Here is a 20,088-nt window from a genome sequence, read left to right as displayed (position 1 = left end):
AACTTTCTGTAAAATGAACTTTCAGGGCCTAACAGTATCTCTACAAACAAACAAACAAACAATCTATAACAGTTCATAAACAAATATGTCAAATCGCTGTTTTCCCAATGTGGAGCATCAAAACAAGGAATGGAAACTGCCTGACCTCCCGGGTCTTGCTAGGGTCAGAGGTTCATGTTGACCTCTAAAGGCATGGGACAGGGCAGGCGTCACATGCTGGCAGCTTTATAGAAGTGAGAGTGGGAAGTTGTTGCTCTTATTGTAGCAACCTGGCACATGAGGTGACACTGAGGGCATTGCTTTGCATTTTGGGTAGCTGGTTTGACACGCTGCCAGTGTGGGAACTGTTTATTTGCTGTAGTTTAATTGTCAAAGGGATAAGTCAGGGCATACATTGATTCTGCTGGTTTTGGTAGGCTGATGGTTTTAGATACAGGGATGTTGTGTGGGCAGAGCATTATACATGCACCTTTCTCTCTGCAGTGACCTGTTTGGCTGCTTTAACCAAAAAGCCCTAGAGCAGTTCCACTGTGACCAAAATTACTGATACTTTCTACTAAAACTAAGAGTTATAGAATCATATCTACCTATCTGTTCAAGAGTTTTTGGATTACATTACCTTTCTAAACTTTGGATTTTATGCAGGTCTTATAAGCTTGCATGCAACCTTGATCTTCAACCAGGGCATCTCTGATTGTTCCTGTGATCAGACTCAAATATTTCATTTTGGGCCAACATGACTGAGGCTCTCAAGCGGACCATCTTTTAAATCACTTCTTTTATTATTATTATAAGATTTTTATTTATTCTAGGGACTTTTATTCATTTATACTCTGTATCTGAGTTTATCCCAATGGCCAGAAGTATTTTTTAAACCATTTTTTTTGCTTTACTTAATTTCAATTAATATTATTACAGTTCATAAACAAGTAATCTTTGCTGCATTATGATGTGTAGTTAAGGAGGCAGAGTTGATTACAGTAAAGCATTACAGTGCAAAGCATCAGTAGGGAATCAGGTGATGGTCAAGCGAATATTGCACATTGTGGAAGGATAGAGACTGTCTGCATGAGTCAGCATAGAAACCGGTACAGGGGGAAGCCTTGCTAAGTGGAATGAAAATAAGTATACAGCTGTAGACTGGTGGTGCACACTCTATAAACTAAAAGAACAACAAAGGATGAAGTGGGGAAAGAAAAAGATAAAACAAAGAAAGAGAGGAAGAAAGACAGGAAGAATTCATTTGATCAGACAACACTGGACTGAAGATTTGTCTTCAGACTTACAGCTAGTTATTTCATGGCTGAATCTAGGAATCTTTTGTATCTTATTCATCCATATGCAAGTAAGCATAAGTTAACATTACCAATATTTTGCAGGTGAGATGAAAGAGTGAAATTAATAACACAGATGTCAAAAGGCAAACAAGCTAAGTGGCTTATGTTTTCTGTAAATAAGTGCTGAGAAGTGAAGATTTTTTTACTCTTGGTCAAAACTCTTGAAAACAAACTAAATCTGTTGAGAAAACAATTTCACCACAAGGTCCATTTAGTAGATGTTCTGAAGATTTCAAATCACATGACATTATCTTGGCCAGCAGATGGAGTTTTCCCACTGCTCGTCCATGTTTGCTTCATCAGAAGGTGGGCAAAAGCCATCAGCTGATGAAGATCATGTGATGTGATTATAAGCACCAAAACAGCTTCTAAGTAGTTTTCTCATCTCCTGCCAAAGTCTAGAATGAACTTTGAACCTTAAACTAAACAAAAGACTAATAAATGCTGTAACTTCAATATATTCTCATTAAAAGACATCATTCATAACAACACTGATTTAAGCTAAAAGCCTACTCAACCTTATCAGGCTAATTAACAGTCCCAAGCTTGACATATCGTCATATAAGCCAATTAACGTTATCATAACGCTACTGTAAGAGATTCTTAAGGCATGTGGGCGGTCAAAAACTGAGATTTTTGCCGAAAGGTGACAAGTTTACACCCGGATATATATGACAGGTAGGTGATTTTGTAATAAGTATTACAGATCAGCCCACCCAAATCATACATGGATAGTGACTGTAGTATCCAATTTACACCAAGTGGCCTCCAGCCATAACGAGAGTTTGTATAGCACCTTTTAACAACAAGGCAATTCAAAGTGCTGTATAAAAGACATAAAAGGTATTAAGAAAAGATATAAAAAGGACCAATGGCAATATAAAATACTATTGGAAAATTACAGTCAGTCAGCCAGACAGAGATTTGTGGTTCTGAACTAGACACATACTTTAGCTTCACATATACTTTAGCTTCCAAATACAATGATGCTTGAGCTTTATCATAAAATGTACATTCAAGATACTCAATCTGCAATTAGCAAAACTTCTTATAAATGATTGCCTGTTAAAATGATTTTTCATCTTGATTATTTGTCTACTTAAAATATTGTTTCTGCAAAACACTATATAAAAACGGGCTTAGAAATTGATAGTACCATTAAAAAAAGCTGTTAGAAAGAGAAATAAATGGGGGTTTCTATGTGCTTATGTGGCGTTCAGTGAACGCTAATGGGATCTCTGACAATATAATTAACTAATGAGGATGGAAATGACTGCTCCCTGTCACCAGACACCCACACTCCCCTCCCCCGAATGATCCTCCTGGATTCTCGTTCTGCTGATGCTCTCTGCTGCAACAATATGTCTCATACAGAGATTCATTCATTTGATCACTTATTCTGAGATATTATGTTTCTAAAACATTCAGTCACTCATAAAATTGAAAATCAATAAATTTAATTTTGATATCTGTAGTGTATTGTGGTTTTATGATACTGAAAGCTGTATATTTTAAATTACACTGTATATGTAAAAGCCCAACTGGGGACAAGAGTTGAAAATTAACAATAGCTATAAACTCTTTGTGCAGCACATCAGTTTCAGGCATCATCCCTATCAAATAAATAAATTCAGTTACTTGGACCAGCGCCAATTTTCTGGTGGTTTTGACCGTCAGTTAATTTTGGTTCTTTGGCTCTTGGCAATATACCTGTTTCTAAATTAATACTCTTCTGTTTGCAACCTTTTAATTTGAATTTTTTTTTAATGTTTTTATACAGTTTGATGTATGGTACTTTAAGCTGCATTATATGTATGAAAGGTTGTTGTTGTTGTTGTTGTGACCATTGTCTCTAAAATAACAGAAAATAGTGAAAAGTTTACAACGATATAAAAGAGAGAAAAGCAGCAAATCCTCACAGTTGAGAAGCTGAAATCATTTTTGCTTGAAAAATGTTGAAATGATAATCGATTATCAAAATGGTTTGCGATTATTTTCCTGTCGATTGACTAATCCATTCATCGTTTTACCTATATGAATGAATCCATTAAACGATTAATTGTTTTATCAATGGGTTTGATGTGACCCATAACACTAAATGGACCTCTGATGATAGTAAAGTTTGACGTTTGCTGCACTGCTAATCATTTAAACATTACAAACATACCATCTGGTTTGGATCCATTGAAATATATCCTTTAGATTTCTTTCTTGATCACACTTTCAGCACTTGACCAGCTGGTAAATAAATCTCCTGCTCTGATCTGTTTGATTCGCTGCTTTTACCACCTGCTCGTTCCGATTACAACCTGCACTCAGTGGGACGACACGTTTGGCACAAAGATCGGCCTGCTGTGAGTGCATGCATGTGCCTGAGTGCGCTTTATACCCCTCTGAGGCTTAAACTGCAGGTGCACAAGTTAAGTGAAACCTAATTAAAATTTTCTTCTGTTCAGTAAACAAGATTAAGAGAGGGCCTCGCATGTGTTGTCTACTTTTAATTTGATTCATATAGACCAAGTACGAAAAAGAGCTTAAGGTAAAGAAAAAAATCTCCACAAATGCTTCTGTAAAAAACACCTTTTCCTCACAGACACTGGTCCATCCATTTACATGACTGTTAGATGAAGAGACTGTTTGAAAACTTTCCAGTTGTTTGCTGATTGGCTAACGTTGCTGCTGGTTACCAGTTGACCTCTCATGGTGCTTAATTTCATGGTTAGTGCAACAATACCTAAAAAGCAGTACACTAAGGAGGTCAGAAATGTATGATTGTTGAGTCGCCACCGTGGCCACTACAGAAACATCACTGTTACATTGTGTTGAAGTGTCACTGACTGACTGCAGCCACTGATTTATTGCTGAGCCACAAAAAGGCTTGCTTTGTGGCCCAGTATAAAAGCCAGGAATGTTGGACGCTCCATTAATTAGGCGGTTTGTTGTGCTTTTGCATGGGGATACTGGTAATGATTAAGCAACTCTATAGCCCCCCACACACAAAAGGTCTAAACATGCAGTATAATGGCCATTCGATTTTTACTTTTTGTGGTATAATTCTGTCTACAGCATATTATTTTTATGGGAACTGATGAAATTTGATTGACCCCTGAATCCTGAAAGAGAGAAATTTCTGTCAAGCCAAAACAAAGGGCAACTCTATCTCACTACTGACAATGAAAAAGTTGTGTAGAGGAAAGCTGTGTGGATTATTTTCCATCAGTAGGGGTCAGTATACTGTAAGCATGTGAAGCACAAGTGCATGTATTGTAGATGATACCTAATGCCTCAAAACACATACGCTCTCTCTGTTTTACACACACACACACACACACACACACAAGTACCATGGCTGTATGTTGACAGTGCTCTCTATCCTCACATTAGTGTTACGTCTACACAGCAGTCTCCTCCTGTGTCTGATGATTAGCAGCAGTATTAGTACTTAAACAGGCTAAAATCCAACAGGCTTCTATCAGATTACTTCTTTTCTTAGTTTATATTGTCATTTTCATTTAAAAAAGGGACAGTTCACCCCAAAAATACATATTTTTCCTCTTAACTGTAGTGCTATTTATCCATCTTCATTGTTTTGGTGTGAGTTGTCAAGTTTTCTTTCACCCAATAGTTCCTACATGAAACTGCTCACAACAAGGTGTGTGGATTATCTTGAGTGACTGGGTCATGATTTCTGGAAAGCGACATTGCTGTTGAGTTTTTTCAAATGTAGTTTTTGGCGCATTGAGCACCACAAGCCGAGTGCCATCTAGTCCCATTATATATAAAAAAAAAAATTCAGACACCTGTACAGCCGATATCTCCAAAACTCTGCAACTCACACCAAAATGATCTAGATGCGCTCCAAGTAAGAGGAAAAATATGTATTTTTGATTTTGGGGTGAACTGTCCCTTTAAATCCCAGTAACTAATCCATTATGGCTGTGCAATTTTACCTGCATGATAGAATCCAATAGCCAAGATACCTCTTTAATTAAATCTTCTGCATTTGTCAAGGAGAGAAAAAGCAAACTCATATAGCTTAAATCTCACTCCACACAGTCTACATACGATTAAATTAATTTCTTTCTGCATTCCAAATCACAGATATTATCATATTCTAAAATGTTATCCCAGGCCCCTGTCTGAAAATAAACATGCTCCCCATGAGATAGAAACCTTTTCTACTGTATGTGTGTAGTAGTTCCCTCCCTCCTTATGCTGTAAACTTAGTGACCCTCCTTGCTGCAGCAGTAGTGCTCATCTCTGCATTGACTCCTTGTGTGGAGAAAATCAATAAGCAAGGGTCAAAACAGCCACAGCCAGAAGGAAGGAGTATTGGTAACACTATAAAACCATCAGCACAGGATTTATTGAGGATGCAACCGTGGTCTCAGCACAAAGTATTAGGCTTGGTGGGATTTTACTTGTATCTATATTTATATGTAGTATGCCTTCTTTTCATGTAAGCTTATTAGCTTGATCCAAATGATAATCACTATTTCAAATATCGAAAACAAGTAAAGCGTTGGGAAAGAAGGCTACGGAGAGACTTTAACGGCAGTCAGTTAAGTTTATATTACGTTTATAGTGAATTTGAACACACACTCACAGATGCTTGACACACACAGGAAACCTCTGATATGCCTAATGTGAAGACATCAGCCATTACCCTTTCCACACATGCCTCTCACCTCTCAGCACTCATCATGAATATGCTGCCGCTGAGTATCTTTGGCTCCACGCCTGCTGGTGTCCATGCTGCGCTCAAGCTCCTTATCAGGTGTCAGATGAAGTCCAGTCCATTTCCCTTCACACCCTGCTTTTTGAGCCTTATTACATGGACCAAATAACAAAAAGAACACATGGCACTGATTACTCTTTAGTCCAGGGTAAATGGAAATTATAGCTTAGTTTTTGTCATTTACTTTGTATTTTCCTAAATCATGTTTTATTTATTAGTTTAGTATTATTTTTCCATTGTAAAGGCTTATTGACCTCTCCTTCTTCTCCACCTCTCCTCCATGCTGTTGTATATATGTGCAAATAACAATACACTAAAACATTGTGTAGAGCAACGATAAACAGAAAATTGTTTAAAATTTGTTTGGTCTGTAGTTGAGCATTCAGGACCTGATCATATTCCCTGAGAAATTCATGGACACATCTACTACATCTATAAACTACCACACTGACCAAATGTCATGTCAGTCAATAGCTGTTGCTCCGCAGTTTATATTTAGGAAATTTGACAAATCTGGTTTTATGTTTGAGGCCATGTTAACACTAATATTTATAAAAAATTTAAAATGTTTTAGATGTTCTCCATACACACTAAAATGTCAAAACAATAAAACAGTTGAATCTCTTTCTCATTTGGGTGCTGCTCTGTGATAGTTTATTTTGTGAGTCAATGTATCCGATCACACAATACAGTTGCTGTCATTGAAAACATCTGCATTATGAGCCACACAAAATCCATTAACATACACAAATAGTCAGAGGCAACACAAAGTTGGCATCGTCCATGTGTGTAAAGACATCAATACATCAGCGTTGTTCATATAAGGTTCAGTTTTCAGTTCAAGGTTCAGTTCCTACTACATCATTCAAGTGTTTTAGTCCAGTGCGGGCTGAAGTAAGTTTATACCAGTTGAGAACATTTGGGTTTACCAGAACTGTTCCAAATCTTGAACTAAAAAACTGCAATGATTTTCAGGCAGCAGCAGTGCTTTGCTTGCGAGACCAATCCTAGTGTAGCTTAGCTGAAAATGTCCCATTCTGAACAGTCTGCATGGTTTGGAAAGTCCCGAAGCCAACCGTGGGAATACAGGACATGAAAGCTTGTGTCTCAACACCAAGATAAGTGAATGACAGTTCAGATGCAACGTTGTCTCCTCAACATTACTGGCAATTAGCTGCTGATAAGTGGGCAGGAAAGGCAGCAGAGAGTGTGTGAATGTCATCACAGAGCTTGGATACAACATAGTAACCTCAACAGAATGAGGCTCAAGAGCTAATGTTGTCACATGTTAGCAAATCCAGGAGGCAGTGGAAATGCAGGTTATTAAAGGGTTCTTTGATTTGGGCAGTGGTTCTATATGCGCAGTTGTATCAATTACTTCCTAGGCTGCTCACACACACGGAAATGACAGCTAATTTATTTCACACATTCATACATCAGAATCAGAAATACTTTATTCATCCCCGAGGGGAAACTCTTTTGTTACAGCAGCTCACTATCACGTCAATGCACATGGGAATAGAAGTACTAAGCAAAAAATATAATATAATACACTATAATACAGGTCAGATAAATTAAGTACCAAGTGGGTATAAGTATAGAATTAAAATAAGTGTAAAGTTCATACATTCATACATACATACATACACTGTCGTCAAATTAAATGCCACCTAGAATTCAATATAACCAGTCAGAAAAAAACAGAACATGCAGTGTATCATAAGCCTTATTCTTCAGCCACATAGGAGCAACTGGAAAACTACCATGAATGGACAAATGTGAGAGCGTTTTTAAGAGTTAAAGGACACCAAACTTAAAATCAACAAACAATCCAAGAAAAAAGGCATTATAAAGATGAAGTTCAGTATAAATTCAGTCTGAAAGAAATACATAATTACACTCTGTCAGGCTTGTTGTCCTCCAGTGAGCACTTCCTGGTCTCTGCTCTCTGTCAGTCACTGATCTTACTGTTTGATTTTATAGGATTAGAAGTCTAATAATGTTTTTCCTTTGACATAAAGCCTTACAAAACATTTCAGGTTTTTTGTGCATCAACATCTGTGTCTTCACTGTCTGAACCTGATGAACCAAATCTCTGAAGTGTAATTCCAAAAAACACATCAGTGATTGCTTAGAACGACCTAATACTTCAAACATTTTGTGCAGTCTATATAGTTCTTTAAAACAGCTCAATAGGCCTACAGAACATTAAGCTTAAAGAGCCAATTTCTCCCTGGTACTGAAAGAATATGCGTCTTCACTGGGTGCATTTTAAAGCTAGACAAAGACAATTTGGGGCATAAAAATATATGACACATGAAATCAGAGGCAAGGGCTGTGCAGCGAACATAAAAAGGTTACAGTCTGTGATAGTAGGAACCATCTGATTTTTGACACAGATTATATTCATTAAATTGATTGCTACAACTAGCTAAAACACTGATAAAACTGGAGAATAACCAGAAGAGTATCTGTTATATGACTGATGCAGCTCAAATGCATTAAACTTATCTGAGACATCTGTGCGTTTGTGGACAGACCCAGAAGTTGTCCAAATGTCACCGTCAATCAGCTTAGCTATTTAAAAATCTAAAAATGTCCTCTGCATGGAATAATCATCTGATAGACTGTTAGGAGAGACACACAGTTAGGAGAGACAAATGTAACATACAGTAAGTAGCCATTATTGTGACTGAAATGAACAGAAGGAAAGAAGGGCTGTGGTTTTGAAACCGTACAAAAAGCTGCCTGTGGAGGGCAACAGAGTCCATATGGCCTGAAGTTTAAACCCAGATCTTATCCCCATTGTATAGAAGCATTTTTGTTAAGAAAGTATGAGTAAATTTATTTGGATCAACCTCAAATTTCTGTCCCTCATCAGCTGAATGCATGATTTCTAGGGAAAACAAATGGGATGCACTTACTAGAATGGATCTCTGATTAACGAATCGAATCACTTCCCTGAGGATTTGTCAAGGAGTATTAACTCAATACCAATTACAGTACATGGATGACAGGGTTAGTGGTCACATTGTCCAGAAGTTGTTTTGCTGTGGTGATAGTGGTTCTCTCATTTCAAGCTGATGGATTAGGACTTGAGTTAAGGGTTATAATAAGCAGTATTGGAAGAAATCCTTAGAGTTAGATCTTTGAAAGGATGCGCCTTCCCAGTATTTTGTTTGAGGTGCTAAACCAAAGTTGCATATTTCCAACGATGAATACCCAAAAAGGCAGCAATTTTCAGGACAAAATTGACTAATCTCAGTTTCACCAATTTATTCTAGCCATGTCAATAAACATGCTAACGTTTCAGCCCAGTGGCCTTCATCAGAACATTGAAGAAAAATGAAGTCCTTAGAGTCTTTTCTTAAACGGTGGGGTATGCGATTCTGGAGAAATCCAATATCATGACAAATACCATGATATGATATAAAGTGAACAACGACACCGCAAGTGATGTAACTAACGATATCTACGTCGTGGGTTAGCAAACTGTCACTACAGTTGCTGCTGCGAAGCGAACAGCCAGAGAGAACGAGACTGTTTCCCAGAGCCAGCAAAAAACAATACTCACAACTCTCCTGCTACTATAGCTAACATCACAACAACAGCATATCTTGGCAAACTAGAAAGTAAGCTAAATGTCCGTGGGCAAGTCATATAACGTTACCTGACACACAAATCATGGCTGGAATAGTGTTGTGTGGCCCGGTCTGAGCCACTTTGTTTATTTCCCATTTACAGAGCCGGGGCTGTGTACGAGATTTTGTTTCAGAGCGCGCACTGAACGGACAGCTAGCGGACTGTGAGGAGACATTCGCTGAATCTGACAAAAAGACGTGTATTGGATTAAAATTGCATACCACGCCTATAAGTAAAAGTAACAATACTCAATTACAAGTAAAAGCCTTACATTCAAAAACGTACTTGAGTACAAGTACAGAAGTATTAGCAACAAAAGTAATCATGCAGAATGGCCCGTTTTAGAGGTTTACATCATTAGATTATATTATATATTATTATTGATGCATTCATATTTAAGTAACATTTGAATGTATCAGCTGGTTGCGCTGGAGCTAATTTTCTACTTTATGGGCTTTTTCAATAATGCATCATCTTTTACTAAATGATGTTATGTACAAAAACGTTTAATCTGTAACGTAATTAGTAACTATAGCTGTCAAATGTAGTGGAGTGAAAAGTACATTTCCCACTGAAATGTAGTAGGAGAGTAAAAGGATAAAAAAATAATTACTCAAGTAAAGTACAAGTATCTAAAAACTGTACATAAGTACAGAACTTGAATAAATGTGCTTTGTTACTTTCCACCATTAATAATAAGGGTGTGAATTACGAATAAATTAGGGGTAGAAGTAAATGTTAGGCATTTAATGGAGGGGGTAAAGGGGGAAAAAAACTTAAACCTTGCCTTAAAAAAAAACAACTGACCAACATTTGGTCCATCACCGATATCACATTGACATTTCTCAATACTGGCTGGTTTTAAATGGTTTGAAAGTCAGGTTTGAGATTAGGTTTTGTTTGAAAATATGCCTCGGTCTAAACCCTAAACCCCAGTAAAGATACACACTTCATTCAGGCTGGGAATCTTGATCATTGGGGTGGAATTTTCTCCCTCCCTTTGATGTTTCTCCAAGGGTGACTATTTATACAGCCTCCACTTGTTGTCTGAAAAGTGCAAGCCTCTGCTGCTCCGTAGATCCCCACTGTACACAAGCATATAAACACAGCCCAGGCTCACAACGCTGCCCTCCTTATCGACAGGAACCCAAAGTTCCTCCAGTGGAAATGTCTTTGTTCCCCCTTGGCTGCCACACAATGAGCGCGACTCTCTGGAGTCGGCTGAAGGCACTGCAAGCGAAGGCCTTCACTCATTCCACACATAGCATAGCGAAGGCACTGACCTTGGCAAGAAGCTATTAAAATTGTTCTCCACCGAACACACATGTGTACAGTCACCTTGGTACACAAAAACATCTCCTTGTATGCAGCAAAACATGCTTCAGTAATAGCTTCTAGCTTAAAAACAAAGGGCGTTGGGTGGAAAGAAAAATTACTGCACTGAAGACCGGAGGTGCATTTTCTATTTATTTCATGTGTCCATCTAGAGTATGCATCCTTCTGTCGTATCACATCCACCTATCGACCCTTGATCTACAGTACAGTACCATATCATATTGTATCTAGAGCTGCAACTAACGATTATTTTCATTATTGATTAATCTGCAGTATTTTCTCAAGTAATCAGTTAGTCCTTTTGTCGCTAAAAGTCAGATAATAGTAGAATAAGCCTATCACAATTTCCCAGAGCCCAAGTTGATGTCTTCAACTTGCTTGTTTTGTTCTAAATCCCAAAGATATTTAGTTTAATATCATATATGACAAAGAAAAGATACCCTGAGATAAGGTATTGGAATCTACCTACCTTTCTATCTATTGTATCATATCTACCATATTGCATTGTATCATATTTACTATCTACCTACATATCTACAGTATTGACAGCATTTATCTTATCTATTGTGTCTATCCATTGACTGCATACATCCACCGACTGTATAGATTATAACAAAAGTATCAATCATATGGTATTGTATGTATGTATGTATGTATGTATGTATGTATGTATGTATGTATGTATGTATGTATGTATGTATGTATGTATGTATGTATGTAAGTATCTATCAAGCTAACAGATCTAATTATCTATTAACTACCATCTTATTCTAGCTATAACATAGCCTACAGCAGTCCAACAGGAATTAACCAGCCCATATCAGAATCTTGCAGGAATTTTTATGATAGCTCCCTCAGTGGAAACGGTATTGCCAAATCTCTACGGTGGACACATTTCTACCGCTGCACGGTATACGTCATATCACCCAACCCTATTCTGCAGTATGGCACGACTAAACATTTGTTCTGACATGTATGACCCTCTTCCAGGTACAAATTGGCATTACTGCACAACAGATTCACCAACTCAGGCTCAGGAAAATGTACAACCTTCTATATACACAGTATCGGCAGAGGCAGAAAAACATACACGCACACATGCGGATTTTCCCTGATGACTTGCCTCACGGCAGCAGTCAGTTAGAGCTCCACAGAGGATGAAATCCTGTTACAGCTGGCTTTTCATGATGCTTTTAACCGCATTACATTCCCCTCTCAAGTCTAGATCCAATTTCCCTATCAAACAAGGTAGCATACACAGCCACACTGTGACAAGGCTGCCTGACTTTAATGTCGTAAAAAACAAAGTATGTTTTTCTTCTCTCAGTATCTCCAGTGGCTGGGCTGTCTGGGTAGATGGGAACAGGAACTCAGTTAGACAGACAGGGGAGGAAGGGGGGGGAGCAGTGGGTGAGTGTATAACTCACTTGACTCTGGTTGATGTTGTGTTTGTAGTCCTCATAATAATAGAAAGATGAGGAAAATAGTCCTGAGTAAGTCCTCACCTGTACCATTAGCTTGTTTAGGGTTAGGACTTGGGTTATAATAAGGATGTGAATTAAATTAGGTTAAGGGTGAGCGTTAGGCCTATGATGAAGAAGGAGAAAAAACACTTAAATCTTGCCCAACTTTGGGCAAGTTTTATTTAGCAGCTGTGTTTTTCTTGCTTCCACCTAGCTCACATTTCTAGATAAAATGATTAATTGATTAATACATCACAAAAATTGTCAAATGACAGAAAATTAAATCAACATTTTTGATTTTCAATTTAAGTCATTTAACAAGCAAAAAACACACACAAAAAAACTGGTTCCAGTTTCTAGTTTTTTTATGTTTAATAGCACCATAAATTGAGTATTTTGGGGTTTTGGACTGGTCATCTGACAAAAAACAAGATTTTTGAAGGAATAATCTTTGGCTCAGGAGGAAATTGTGATTGTTATTTTTCTCTATTTTCTGACATTTTATAGACTAGCCTATTAATTGGCTAGTAAAAAAGTTGACAAAGCTGCACTAATCAATATTTTTATATTGACAACAGGTCAAATAACAATGAGTAACATGAAAGGTGTCGCTTGCAGTTACAAACCCATAGAGAACTATCTATTATTAACAAGGGTATGACAGAAAGCTTAATTAGCAAACAGAAGTGGATGAATTCTACAAATAGAAACGTTAGTTAGGTGAATTTTACTTCCACTACCTCCCTGAGCACAATATTTATCAAGTAAAATTGACATAATGAACTATAGAATGGCACAATCAGCTTTAATGGTCATTAAGGGAAGGTGGGTCCACAGCAGGTCACATTTCCCCTCCCCCCTGTCCCAGCAGCAGAGAAACTGTCTGTCTGTTAGAAAGGCTGCTGCAGCATCAGGCACATGTTCGTCTTCAGGATAAAAGGCCTTCCTTATTAAGTCAGCTGTCACATTGGGCACCTTGCCAAGCGATACATCCATTCACTCGCTATTCCCAGCTGTGCCCTCATCGCTCAATGCCAACGCTGAGTCCTAGCATGACCTCACACAACCTCGATTTAGTGATTTTCTCCACAATCTGATTCTTACTAACACAAATACTCCAACTCTAGACTAATCAATTTGAACAAAAGTCTAATCATTGAGCATCCATGCTTATCTGGTGGGTCCTTACATGAATGAATGACAATAGTTACAAAAAATGGTAACTTAGGTCCTTGATCCTGCAGAGTTTTAATGGATGAAAGGGATCATTGTCCTTAAAGAATTCAATTAATTATCTTTACATGGGATTCCTCCTGTAACTTTTAATCATCCTTTCATTCAGGCATTGTAATTTAATTGATTGAGTACAGATGGAGTTGACCTCTGATCAGCTGTCTAAGGTCCCGTCGGTCAAGTGTCAAGTTGAGAGAATTGATTAAAGTATTGAATGGGTTTCTGATGAATTGATTTTTTCTTTTCTGGAGAGTGTCACTTTCATCACTTTCCACCAACACAGAAAGAAGAAACATTTAAACATTAATCTGTCTTCCACAGCTGGTAACTGTACTGCCTTTTGCCAAACCAAAGTTTGTTTTCTATCCTGAACATAAAGTGCATTTCCACAACTGTGACTGATATCATATAATATTCAATCCTTATTCATGCAATCAAAAATAGAATGTGATGATCACAGACAATAATTTCATTTAGAGCTGAACTGATTAGTGTATTAATTGGTTAGTTGATTGACAGACAATTAATTGTCAACTATTTTGATAATTAATTAATTGCTGAAATCAGCAAAAATGCCAAATATTCCCTAGTTTCAGCTTCTCCAATGTGATGAATTTAGGGCTTATTTCCATTATCAGTTGTTTTGTCTATAAAATAACTGAAAATAGTGAAAAGTGCATGTTATAATTTCTTAGAGTCCAAGGTGATGTATTCAAATCCTATCCAAGTCCGACCAACAGTACAAAACCTAAAGATGTTCAGTTTACTATCATGTATGACACAGAAAAAGCTTCAAATTCTCACATTTGAGAAGCTGCAACCAGCCAATGTTTTGCATTTTTGCTCAAAAAATAAATAAATTACTGAAGCAATCATTCGATTATCAAAATAGTAATTATTTTCTGTTGATCGACTAATCGTTGCAGCTCTAGATTATTTAAATTTTTTAAAAGTACTCCACTGATTTAGCATTGTACTCCTACAAACATTGTCAGACTCACAATGAACAGTTTAAAAAAGTAGCAAAATCGATGCAGTAGAGCCAGAGATATAGCCTTTATATTTATTTTTCCTTGTCAAAACCTGGCACCTACATTACCCACAAAGCAACTCAACTCCCGACACTTTTGTCAGACATTCAGGTGTGCTATGCTAGTAGCAACTAATTGTAGCCTGGAACCTCCAGCCTCAAGCAGAGATGAGGAGCGGGCTACAGAGGTCTGGTAAGCGCACTTCTTTGTAACTCTACACCTCCAGATTTTTTCATTTTCAAACTTGTAGCCTTCAGCACCAAACGACACTGACTCAAGTGCAATTTATCAGAATTCATACAACTTTTTTCACAAATGCAGTAGTACTCTCCAAGACCTGTAAAAACCCTTTGTTGTGTAAAATCGGGTTTTGGATTGTTGGATGGACAAAACAAGATGAATTCACTTTGGGTTCTGTAGTGTTTTACACTTTTATCTGACATTTTATACACTAAATGATCAATCAGTTAATCAAGGAAGTGAATGATAATGAAAACAATCATTAGTTTAAACCATACTTTCACTCATGACCCTGTGCTGGTTAACTGAACAATAAAAGAATACATGGTAAGGCTGTGTGAAAGGAATGCAGGAAGTGTGAAGAAAGGTACAAAACATTTCATTTTCTCAAAAGCTGAGTAACTGTAAATGTTTGAGATGTGGATCAGAGCTACAGTAAAGAGTTTCAGTATGTTTATTGTGCTCAATCACACCCTATACTTGACATGGCTCAAGGCAACATATTTCTGTGACATGCCCAAACCAACTTAGGAATGTGTGATATTATAAAATCACTCATTCATTATTTCCTTACTCATTGTGGACCAAGTGAGTCAAGGCTGAGTCACACAGTGGGCATGCCAGTATTAAATTATCCGGTAAATGACTTAAATGCACACTAGACTGTTTAAAAAAGTACTTGTGCTTTTCCATTACCAAAACCTAACCCACACTAACATTGTTACCATTGCTGCTAATGTCTGTAGGCAAAACCATCTCCACTCAAGGTCCACTTGTTCTTCTTACGCAGAGGCAGTTTGCTGAGTTGTTATGAAATTTTAGATGTTCAAAATGAATTTTTCCTGAGCAATTTAAGGACTTCTCTTCCATGTTTGTTTCGAAGTTGAGGTTCAAACTTCATTCTTGACCTTGGAAACAGCAGTTGAGAAAACACCCTCACCACAAAGTCCATTTAGTAGCGGTTCTGGAGCTTTCGAAGATCACATGGTCTTTAGTGGCAGATGAACCTCAGCTTTTAAGCCAACATGGATAAGAGGTCCTTAAAGTGTTCAGGGAAAAAAAAAATCTACAATTTCTCGACAATTGGGCAAATTCCATCTGTTGATGAAGATCATGCTGTATGACTTGAAAGCTCCAGAACAGCTTCTAAATATTGTAGACTTGTGGTGAGATTTTGAAACCACAAAAGCAATATGAAACAGTCAACTTGGGCTTTGGGTAGGGTTGGGAATTAGAACCGAATCCAAAGCCATATATTATTGCAAACAAAGGCTAAATATCGGAAAGGACCTGTCTATGTCATGCTGGAACTCGCACATGCGTATGTCTAAAACGGTGGGTCTGCAGGGGCTCTCTCCGGCACTGCAGGTCAATGATATTGCAACAGCGTGTCAATTTGTTTGATAGGAGCGTGCATGGCTAACATCACAACAGTAATGAAAGATGGACCACGGTAAATGCTCAAAAGTGTGGCTTCACTTTATTAAAGAAAATGACAAGGCAAAGTGCAATAAATGTGGGAAGCTAATTAGCTGTAAGTGAGATTGCACATCAAATTTGATTTGGTCAGTGTTTGCTGTCTTGCGGTCTCCTAGCCCGAGTGTGTCATCAGCCAGGACTAGCACCTCCAGTAGAGCCAGAGATACCAAGCCGCGACACATCGTTCTCTTTGACAATAAAGGGAAAGATGACAAAAGATAAAACCGAGGAGTGTCAAATACCACAGCAGCCACAAAAAATGTACTGACTGTGGATCATTAAACATCTGGCTTCCATGTCAGCGTGTGTCTAAATCTAATTGCAACCAGTTACACTCTGTGCTGCTGTCAACTGTCCATCTACATACAAGTCAAACGCAAAACAAGATGCAACAAGTTCCCAACACCCTAAACCTGATTACCTAATTTCAGTGGTTTTTTCCATGGTAATTTTCAGAGTATTGTGATAACTTGTGTATCTTATATACACGCATGTTTTTGATGACATGTGAGGAAATAAAGACTTAAATATATACCAATTTATCCAATAAATAATACTTACGTCCATAACAAAGATAAAAGTGTACATCTAGAATACTCTGTGCATGTAATAAAACATGTGGCCTGTGATAAATAGATGAGGGGGGGTGTCCTTATCCGAATCGAGGGTCTAAGGACAGAGGGTGTCATATGCTGTATAGACTGTAAAGCCCCTTGAGGCAAATTTTTCATTTGTGATATTGGGCTATATAAATAAAATGGATTTGACAAGAGTTGAGCAATGTGTGTTAATTTTGATGCACTTAAATCCCCAAAGCCAACTTACAGTATTAGAAACCTGGTTTACAGTGTGCCAATAGGAACCCTTCCCCAAAAACAAGAGCATCAACTAGTGGTGGAAAGTAGCTAAGTACTTTTACTCAAGTACTGTATTTAAGTACAATTTTGAGGTACTTGTACTTTACTTGAGTAATTCCATATTATGCTACTTAATACTTATATTAATGCAAATATTGTATTTTTCACTCCAATACAGTTAATATACAGCTTTAGTTACTGGTTACTTTGCAGATTCAAATAATAAATACAAAATAAAATCAACATACAAATTATGATATATAATATTATAGATTAAGCTACCCAGCGGTATACAAAGTAGTTTCAATTAGCAACCACCTTTTCCAGCTGCAACATTGCACATTGATGAATCCATAGTTATAATCCAATAATATAATATATATTTATTCTGGAATAGGCCATTTACCACAATGAATACTTTTACTTTTCGCACTTTGTGAGTATATTTTGATGCTAATACTTATGTGATTTTACTTGAAACAGTATTTCTACACTGTGGTAGTGCTACTTTTACTTAAGTAAAATATCTGAGTACTTCAGCCACTGTGCACAGCAAATTTAACACTTCTTGCGCTGCTCAGTTATCATATTCTGCAACACTATGTTAATCAACAGCATGAACGTATCATAATGCACCTGCCAAACCACAACCAAAACAAAAATAACCTCAGCCCACAAGCAACAAAACTGCTATAATAAGCAGCAAGGAGACACCAAGACACAATCAGAGCTACCAGAGAACAAGTAAACAGTCAGCAGCATTGTTAGCTTACATAAATTAGCTTACTGATTTTACCAAGCCCATTAACACGACTAAACAGAGCCAAAACATTGACTTACAATATGCATGTTAGCAAAAGCAGCATGTACTTACATTTGGTGGAGTGAAGCTGTGATGCTCTGCATCTCAGCAGAAAGTAAATCCTTTGGGAAGACATGACAGCAGAACAGGAAACAGGACTAAAGTAAGCTAGCTAGTGTTTAAGTGTGGCATTAGCATGATTATTTCCTACACAAAGCCACCCGTAGGAAACATAATCAGACTGTTGGCAGGCTAACTTGACTTTAAAATGCTAACGTTATAAAACATTAGCAGAAGTGTTTACAGCAGCCATGCACAGTACACCCAAAGGGTGTGCAGGGCCCTGACAGCTTAAATAGACCGCCATATTTAAAAGGTGCGTTGGATATATGTTACAGCCAGAGGCGTAGTGTGTCACGTGTGAGAGTACCTGTACCAGTGGTGGAATGTAACTAGCTAGGACATTTACTCTAGTACTGTACAAATTTGAGGTACTTGTACTTTGTATTTCTATTTTATGCAACTTTATACTTTTACTCTTCTACATGTCAGAGGCAAATATTGTACTTTTTACTCCACTACATTTGTCTGACAGCTTTAGTTATTAGTTAACAGATTACAATTTTCCATACCCTTCTTACCCAGTGAAAACATTTATCTCCAGATTTGGTGATTTTTAATTTTAATTTAAATAATAGTAAAGTGAAGGATTAAGTTCCTTTATGTGTTGAGAAAATTAACCTACTACTTCAGCGAAATAAACTTTAAATTTTTTTTAAAACTTGGATTAGCTGGAAAATGCATCGTCACAAAGCTGAAAATAGGGCTGTTTTTCTCATGAAAAGCTGACTTTTTAGAGATACGTAATTCTCACTGGACATGACTATAAACATATGATGATCTATGAAAATGATGCATTGCTGTAGAATAAACTAATCAACAGTATATAAAGTGGTTAAAATCAGCTCACCTTAAACATCTACAACAGTTAAATACAACATACACATTAATGCAGCAGTAATATTAGTCCATAAACATCATATATAGTAGTAAAACGATGACATGGACCATTTTACTGCATAATGTGTACTTTGGGTACTTTAAGTAAATTTTGATACTAATACTTTTGTATTTTGAATATTTCTGCACTGTGGTATTGCTACTTTTACTTAAGTAAAGGATCTCAATACTTCTTCCATCACTGGGCGCTGGTCAGTGGTGGAAGAAGTATTAAGATCCTTTACTTAAATTATAGTACCACAAAGTAAAAATACTCCATTAAAAGTAAAAGTCCTGCATTCAAAATCCTACTTAAGTAAGTTATTGGAATTACCTGAAATGTAAGATGTATTGTGTTCACCAGTGTAAGCTGTTTTAGGACTTTATTCATCCATTTTATGTATCTATTTTTTTAAGAAATTTAGTTTACTGTTTTTATTTTACTTGTTATGATATATTTATTGCTGTCTTATTTCATCCTTTTGATTTTATGTGCTTTGTGATTATTTTCAGATTTTATCTGATTCATTGTAAGTCTGTGTTGTATGTTTTCAAATGCCTATGTTTTATGTTCTATGTGATAAATACATATACATTAAATTTGACAAAAAGAGGGCACTCAAGAGCATAATTTATTGTCTTTACTCAGAATATTATTCATACCTTGGATAATGCTATACTCTCTCATGGATACTATACTCTATATATGCTTAAGTGTTGCCAAACACATATACACACATACATATGCACATATTCAGTAGCTTTTAATTTAGTTGTTCCATACATACTGTATCTTGCTTCAGAGTAGCTCCTGAGGGTATTTTACACTCCCCGATGTCACTCAGGCTGGGAGAGGTGCAAATTGACCTTGCATATCACTGCACGGGGTGTTGGGTTGCACTGCACACTGTCACTTGAGCGTGTACAAACAG

General features: G+C 37.1%; 1 protein-coding gene across 2 annotated transcripts in view; it reads right to left on the bottom strand.

Moving 5' to 3' along the window:
• The window catches only part of esr2a (estrogen receptor 2a), a 43,134-nt gene extending 24,602 nt beyond the window's left edge, over positions 1-18,532 (bottom strand). Inside the window, exons 1-2 of one of the 2 annotated variants that reach the window (XM_044168039.1) lie at positions 18,230-18,532; positions 6,026-6,163 (exon numbers count right to left, since the gene is read on the bottom strand). The gene's annotated coding sequence lies outside the window, so the exon portion shown is untranslated. The remainder of the gene's footprint in view (positions 1-6,025; positions 6,164-18,229) is intronic. The other variant, XM_044168040.1, reaches the window with a different exon arrangement.
• Between the last annotated feature and the right edge of the window lie 1,556 nt (positions 18,533-20,088).

This window comes from Siniperca chuatsi, linkage group LG16 (genome assembly GCF_020085105.1).
Source record: "Siniperca chuatsi isolate FFG_IHB_CAS linkage group LG16, ASM2008510v1, whole genome shotgun sequence".
NCBI lineage: Eukaryota > Metazoa > Chordata > Actinopteri > Centrarchiformes > Sinipercidae > Siniperca > Siniperca chuatsi.
The sequence above is the reverse complement of the archived record's forward strand: the minus strand, read 5'-3'. Positions and strand labels throughout refer to the sequence as shown.